At 36.2% G+C, this 7,366-nt stretch overlaps 1 long non-coding RNA gene across 1 annotated transcript; it reads left to right on the top strand.

Annotated features, from left to right (window-relative positions):
* The first annotated feature begins 1,037 nt into the window (after window positions 1-1,037).
* LOC141590927 (uncharacterized) lies at window positions 1,038-1,433 on the top strand. The gene is made up of 3 exons (XR_012520550.1): window positions 1,038-1,119; window positions 1,216-1,299; window positions 1,394-1,433. It is a non-coding gene; the product is annotated as an uncharacterized LOC141590927 (long non-coding RNA).
* Window positions 1,434-7,366: the final 5,933 nt, after the last annotated feature.

Raw genomic sequence — 7,366 nt, 5'->3', positions numbered from 1 at the left:
AATAAGGTACAACAGATTGGTCAAGAGGCCGCTACTACCTTGGCAATACATGAGAAGGAAGTATCGGTCAACGAGATTCGAAAGATCAGTACCTAATAATGCTTCCGAAGTTGTAACAACTAAAGCCGATCGTGTACCTAATACTTCCTTATTTTTTTTTTTTTTTTTTTTTTGGGTAAGATCGGGGGGTGTGTTCACCGCCACTCTAATGCTATAACTTCTGACATGGTGCCATTGAATTGGTTAATTTTATTAGGTAAATAATGGGTCCGAAAAGGAGATGCAACTTGAGAAGACTACTGATGGAAAACAAAGATACATCCCCTTCAAGTCGGTTCCCTGTTTTCAGTAAGGTATGCATGAAGTGTTTAATTAGTTAAATTTATATGAATGCTGAAGTTTGTGCAAAAATCGGCCCGAGACAAAGCGTTTTTGCAAAATCTTTTGAATGTCAAGCGTTTTTGCAAAGATATAATAATGTATGTGTATATTCTTCAGGCCGTAAACAAGAGGCCGTTATTCTTGCTGAACCACAAGAGGCCGCCATATATACTAAAGGTAAAGTGTATAGATAATTAGTGTGAAATCGGTAAATATTGGTGTAGCAAATCATGAAATTCTAACCGAATTTTTCGCTTTCGGTGTAGCGGCTGCTACACCACAAGTCATAGTGGCCTCGCCCCTGCATGTGCGTGTTGGCCGGGGTCTCGTAGAAACCAAATCTGCAGCAGCGGAAACTGTAGTTCATGGCGAAAAACTTTTGCCGAATCATAGAATAGTAGAGATAACTACAGTCTTTCCAGGCCATGAAAACTTTCAACTGCCTGTCCCAGTTCGTGACGACATTACCATTCTGGGAGATGCGCTTGGAAGTTTCATCCAATGGCCTGAAACTCACATCTACTTGGCGAAGATATCTCCGCCGCCTCAAGAATGGGAAGCAATTGGGGTTAGAAGAAATACCTTTATATATATGTTACATTTTTAATTGTTGAATGTTTTTATATGTTAAATTTATATGTTATTTTTTTTTTGTAGGGAACAAAAAAGACGGCTTTGGCGGATAAGCCTAAGTCCACAGACATGCCAACGACCTCGACTTCACAACAACTTGATGAGGTATTTAATTAACTTCTCCATTTTTTTAAAAATTAACCTCGCTCCCTTTATTTATATTTTGTCTGTATTTATAAAAAGCATGGTAATTTTGTGTAGGGGACAAAAAAGACTGATAAGCCTAAGTCCCCACCAGTCTTACCTGCTACTACTACCTCATCATTGAAAGAGCAGGTTGACGAGGTATTTAATTAAGTACGCTTTTATTTTTATTACTCCAACTAGGATATGTTACCTTTGGATTTTTTATTATTTTAATTATCTACTACATGTGTAGGCTGGTGGTAGTAGCACAAAATCAAAGACTCATTCTTTCCTGACTGAAAGTTAGGAGTTTAAACTCCACACAATATAAAGGGAAGGATTACATGCAAAAAGTAAGAACGGTGACGATGATGAGACTGCATGAGGAGGCTGGCCATCGCATAGCCACCGAGCAAGTGATAGTTATTCCGCTCGAGGAGGATATTCTAGGGCTGAGCGCCAAGCGCTTATATCATGGGATCTGCTAGCCGTATGGGCTGGCCTAGACCAGATTGATATAGCACACATATTTGTTTGGATGAAGTAAGTTTCTTAATAAATAATTTCATAGTCTAATATTCTGACTACTAGATAGTGTTTTAAATACCGGAATTAATACCGTAATAATGTAGGATATTGAAATTGAGAGTGATCCCCGAGAAGAATATTCCATCTGATCAATACGGATTCATGTGCCCCTATGTTTTATCTTTATTTATTCCGGATTTCTCGTTCGAACAACGGGTAGATTATATTGCTCAAAGAATTGGCGACAACCAAGAAGCGATTTTTGCGCTTATAATGAAAAAGGGTAATAAACAAATTAATATTACGTTTCCCCCTACAATTGCATTTTCATACTAAAATATATGTACTTGTTAATAATGATGATGTCTCTTGATGTATGACTCATTGGGTGCTAGCAGCCATCATGCCGACAAGGAATAAAGTTTTCTGGTTGGACTCTTTACATCATCAACCAAGCGAGACTTTTAAGCACTTGATTAATATGTAAGTTTATAATACTGATTTATTTATAATAACATTTTCATTTTTTATTTATAGAAAAAAGCTCTTTCATATTTTTGCCCCTAAAAAAATTAGTTTCTGCTTCCTTTTTTATTTTTTAAAAAAAGGGCCTTTAAGAAGAAAAGAGCAAACGAGCAGGATCAACCCACGGAAGATTCTGATGTTGGCCCTGATTTTATTACGATAACAGGGGTACGTGCTCAAATACAATAACATTAAGTGCAAAATTTGTGTTTAATACTAATACAATACCTAAAGTTCAAGATTCTGATGTGAGCCTTCTCTCGTCTGTTTTTTTTATGTAATAATAGGCCCTCGCCAAATTTATAGTATACAATGTGGATACTACGCTTGTCGGTTCATGTTGGAGATTATTAGGTGAAGATATCTCGTTATTCCGTAAAAGGTTAGTAATAATTTAAACATGTGTTTATTACTTTTTTTTAAATTAGAGCTAATGTTGTCTTGCTTGCTTGCTATATATACCATGATGTTGCTAATGTTGTTGCTTGTCGCTATATATACCATAATGTCTTCTCTTTGTTTTTTCCGCAGATGCAATCAACCCGTCACAACAGATTGAGCAAGACTCAAGTGTAGATATAGACGAGGTAAGAGACATGTGGGGCAACTACGTCTTAGAATATATTAGAAATGCATGATACTCAGAGTTTAGATCAACTTATTAGTAAATTTTTTGTTGAAGTTAGGGAATGATTAGTTCATGTAAATTCAACTCCTTGTAAGTATATATATATATGATGCAGCTGCTGTTGTGGTTGAATTGAATCTATTGAGTTCGATGAACCCACCGTGATTTATCTTTGGTCTTTGGTATATGGTGCTGCTGACATATACAGGTTTTTGAATGGCATGAAACAAATTTATTTTTTCAAAACATTAGGAGTTTGTAATAAAAACGGTTACTAAAAAAAAACCGTTGTGAATATCTTTCACAACGGTTAATAAAAATAACACCGTTGTGAATGACATTCACAAATATCCGCGCATAATATTCAACAACAGGTTTTAATCGAAGAACCGTTGTTAAAAGTCTTCACAATTTTGGAGGTAAAATTACAACAACGGGTATTAAACAAAGAACCGTTGTTACTAAAAATTTCAACGGTTATGTACCATAAACCCGTTGTCAAAAGACTTCACAATTTTGGAGGGAAAGTTACAACAACGGTTATACATACGACAACCGTTGTTATATTATTCCCTCCAAAATTTTGAAACACTTTCCACAACGGAGAACACCCAACAACAACGGCTTTTAACCGTGGTGAATACTTTAGACAACGGTTTCACTAAATAAGCAAACCGTTGTAAATACCTTCTACAACGGCCGCTTTAACAACGTCCGCTTTTTGATTTTACAACGGTTTTTACCCGTTGTTATAGGCTGTATCTGTAGTAGTGAAGCTTAAGTCAGTCCATCGAATCCCGTCGACTCCTACTCACACATATTTTCAGTTCGAACACTGGACCAATACAATCATGTACCACATTTTCACCTCGATTCGGTCTTCGATTCACCAATTCAATCTAACCCATTTAAACCTGTCAAAATCCGTTTCGACCTGTTTTCTCAAAATCAAGACAAAAAAATGTTAACATGCGACCAGCTCAATTCAAACCCAAAATTATTCATTTATTTTACTAAAAATTCACGTGATACCCTTAAACTGTTAAAGATATTACGTAATCTTTTGTATATATTTCTTATTTACCGTATCTTTGTAATTATGGTATTTCTAGTTTTATTAGCTTGCTCATCAAGTCGTCTCATTTGTATAAATACTCCCCTATTGTAATCATATAGAATTATCAATGCAAATATTACTTACATCCATTCTTTACATGGTATCAGAATACTACGATCCTAAAGCCTAAAACCCTAATTTTTTTTCCGCCTGCCTCTACCCCATGGCCACCTCCGCTGCCACCCTACCCAACACCTGATGCGTGCATTTTATATAGGTATTTCGTACTTCATTTGCACGCATTTCTATGCATTTTGTGTAGTTTTTACCTACATATGTCCCCCGAATTGGCTACTTTGGTTTCTCTTGTATTATTTACAGGTATGAACCGGAAAGGAGCATAATCAAGCCTAAAACATGTCCTTATACAAGAATTTAGGAGATGAGTTGAGTCGGAGCCTTAACACTACTATTTTGAGATGCGCAAAGGAGTAAGACAGCTAGGCGAGCAAAGGAAGAACTTCAAATTACTAGTGCCTACGTTGAAGAGCTATATCTCGAGTTCTACATCTGATTTTAAGGTTATTCCAATTGGAAATGAAAGCTTGTCCTCTTAGCTTTCCAACGCCACCGAAAACGCCCTGTTTTCCCAGGTAACGAAGAAATGGCAGCCGTTTGAAGTTCAGTGCGCGAAGCAGTAATTGTGCGCTGGAAAGTACTCGATCGAGTACAATTGTGTTCGATCGACTCCTTTTTCTACTCGATCGAGTAGTGCCTATTTAATAATTTTTTGATCGAGTACCTAAAGTACTCGATCGAGAGGTTTTAGCTTGGTTTTGCTCGATCGAGTGATATAAAAGTCCTCGATCGAGTATTTAGCTATTATACTCGGGATTTTTAGTCCGTGATTAGGTTTATGTTTGTAAAATCTCGCTTCCCTATGTAAAGGAAGTCGGGATTAGGTCATAATGATCTTGGACGCTGTTCCTTGACATCTGATACATTACTCTTTTCCCTTTTTCACTATTAAATACTACCTTCTCTATTCTTTCCCGGATTTTTACTTTGTAATCCTCTCTTTCCCTTTTCTCTTTTATTTAATGTTTATTATTCTTCTTTCCTTCCTTTGTTTTATTCACTATGTCTAGCTAATTTCTCCCTGCTAGGATTTAGGGGAGTCGATGAATGGATGTTAATTGCTAATTAGGTTCATAGATTGTCGTTGTTGTTTTTGTCTATGTTGTTAATCACTGTCTTAAACTGTATCTAGCTATTTGAATCTATGCATTTAGCCTTTTTAACCTTGGTAAACCTTGACCTAGACCGGAAGGTTGGAAGGGGTGAGGCCCGCAGTGAACAATATGATGCTTTAGTGAGGGCGGAAGCTAAGCTAATAGTATTTTAGGGCGAATTGAGACCGGAAGGAGATATTCGTTAGCCCTTAGACCAACACATCGATTGATCTGTGACCTTAGCTGCAATTAACTGACGTTCGTTAATGACCCGACGATCCTAGTTTTTTCTCTCTCTTGCTAATCCCTCTTATCTTTAATTTCTCTTAACCCTTTTCTCTTGCTTAATCTCCCTTAGTTTAGTTTATTCAATTTAAAACCCCCAACTGTGACGTAGACAGACCAAGATGATAAGTAGATAGTGACCGCCTCCCTGTGGAGATCGACCCTACTTACTGCTAGCTTCTGTTAGTGTAACTAGGTATTTATTTTTGGTACCTGACGACGGTATCAACACCCATGAACCATTGGTTCCTCTTCTTCTTGTCAACCTTTCCATTGTCGACAAACTAACACCTTTAACCTATATGTCGTGGCACGATCAAATCGAGTCACTCTTATTCGGATACGACCTACTCAAATTCCTTGATGGAACTCACCCATGTCCTCCGGCCACCATTGTAACACCCCGTATTTTTACCAATATTTTAAAAATTCTTCTTATTTTACGTTATATTTCGTTGCGATTTTAAAACTACTAGACTCTCTTTCGCAAGATGACAAAATTTCACATTTTTAATTTTCTACTTTTTCGCATTCTCGATAATAATTTTATTTTCTTTTTAATAATAGATAATAAGTAACTTCCTAAATACGTCATTTACTAACCCAATTCATATTATTATTATCTCCTGATTTATCTTAATCAACTATTTAAATTTTCTATGGCTTAAAACTCGTTTAACATTGTGACTCTCCGTCGTTTTCGAATATTATATATTTCACATTACTAATACGTTATCATCGTTATATTTTATTATGTGGAGATTATGGTTATTACCGACATCTGACTGAACCTAGCTTGTTATATTGGTTGAGTCTCGTCTGTTCAGTTACACCATTAGTATTATGAAAATTGTTATGGTTTAAAATTTTTATTTAATTATTTTCGGTTTCAAAATTTACGAAAAACGAGTCAGTTATAAGACGATCTACAAATTCTGTATTTGACCCAAATTGGGCCGTCTTGCGTGTCCATTCCTTATGAGACTCAACATATCCACTTTATTTTCTTTTTTTAACCCAACTTCCACGTCCTACTTCCCAGCTCTCTTTTATATTTTATATCTCTTTATAACCCATGATATAATCCTCATTTATTTACTACTAATGCTAATATGTTTTATTACTTGCCCATAATTCACCCTACTCTAATTAAAACAACTCTCACCCACTCTCTTATTTATTGTCGGGAGAAAATAAAGCCTTTCATCTTTTATTTCAAACCAAAAAGAAAACAAGCTCCTAACAAAGAAGTTGTTGTGCGGAAGCGATACGGAGTAGATGCAAAAATAAAAGATACAAAGATTTAACGTGGTTCACTATCAATGCGATAGCTACATCCACCTGGGCGAGGGAAAATATTTCACTATGTCGGGAGAATTACAGATTACAAAAGATGAGCACAGAGTTTTTCTAGATCTGCCTCTTAAAACTCTCAATGTTTACCTCACAAATCTCTCCTTCAAGAATAACTAAATTAGGGTAGTGTTCATATATTAAGCTACCCTAACAAAGATTATTCTAATTAGGAAATAATAAATAAACAAACTAAATAAATAAACTAAACAAGGAAGTCAACAAAAAACGTAAGGCAGCCAAAATTGGATTAGGAAACTAGCGGGACCTACAACTTCCTAATACCAACACAAAAGTCACGTAGCAATATGTAGTGACAGTATTACGCACGACTCGCGGTCACGGATGCTAGTCTGCGACACATGTGTTACCCGGACTTCGCTTCACCATTATTTTCTTCCTTGGTCTATTTTTCATATTTAATCCTACTCCGACATATTTAGTATGCGACATACAAGTCATATACTAACAATTCTCCACCTTGACTCGGACAGTCGCATTTAGCAAACGACTTCCAAATCACTCAACCACTATACAAGTCACTCAAGTAGACTTATATCTGCCATGTTCTAGCAAATTGAGCTCTCACACTAGAACAACATAGACTCCACCTTGAGT

The sequence above is a fragment of the Silene latifolia genome, chromosome 7 (genome assembly GCF_048544455.1).
Source record: "Silene latifolia isolate original U9 population chromosome 7, ASM4854445v1, whole genome shotgun sequence".
Classification (NCBI taxonomy): Eukaryota; Viridiplantae; Streptophyta; class Magnoliopsida; order Caryophyllales; family Caryophyllaceae; genus Silene; species Silene latifolia.
Note: the sequence above shows the minus strand (reverse complement) of the source record. Positions and strands in the feature narration are given on the sequence as shown.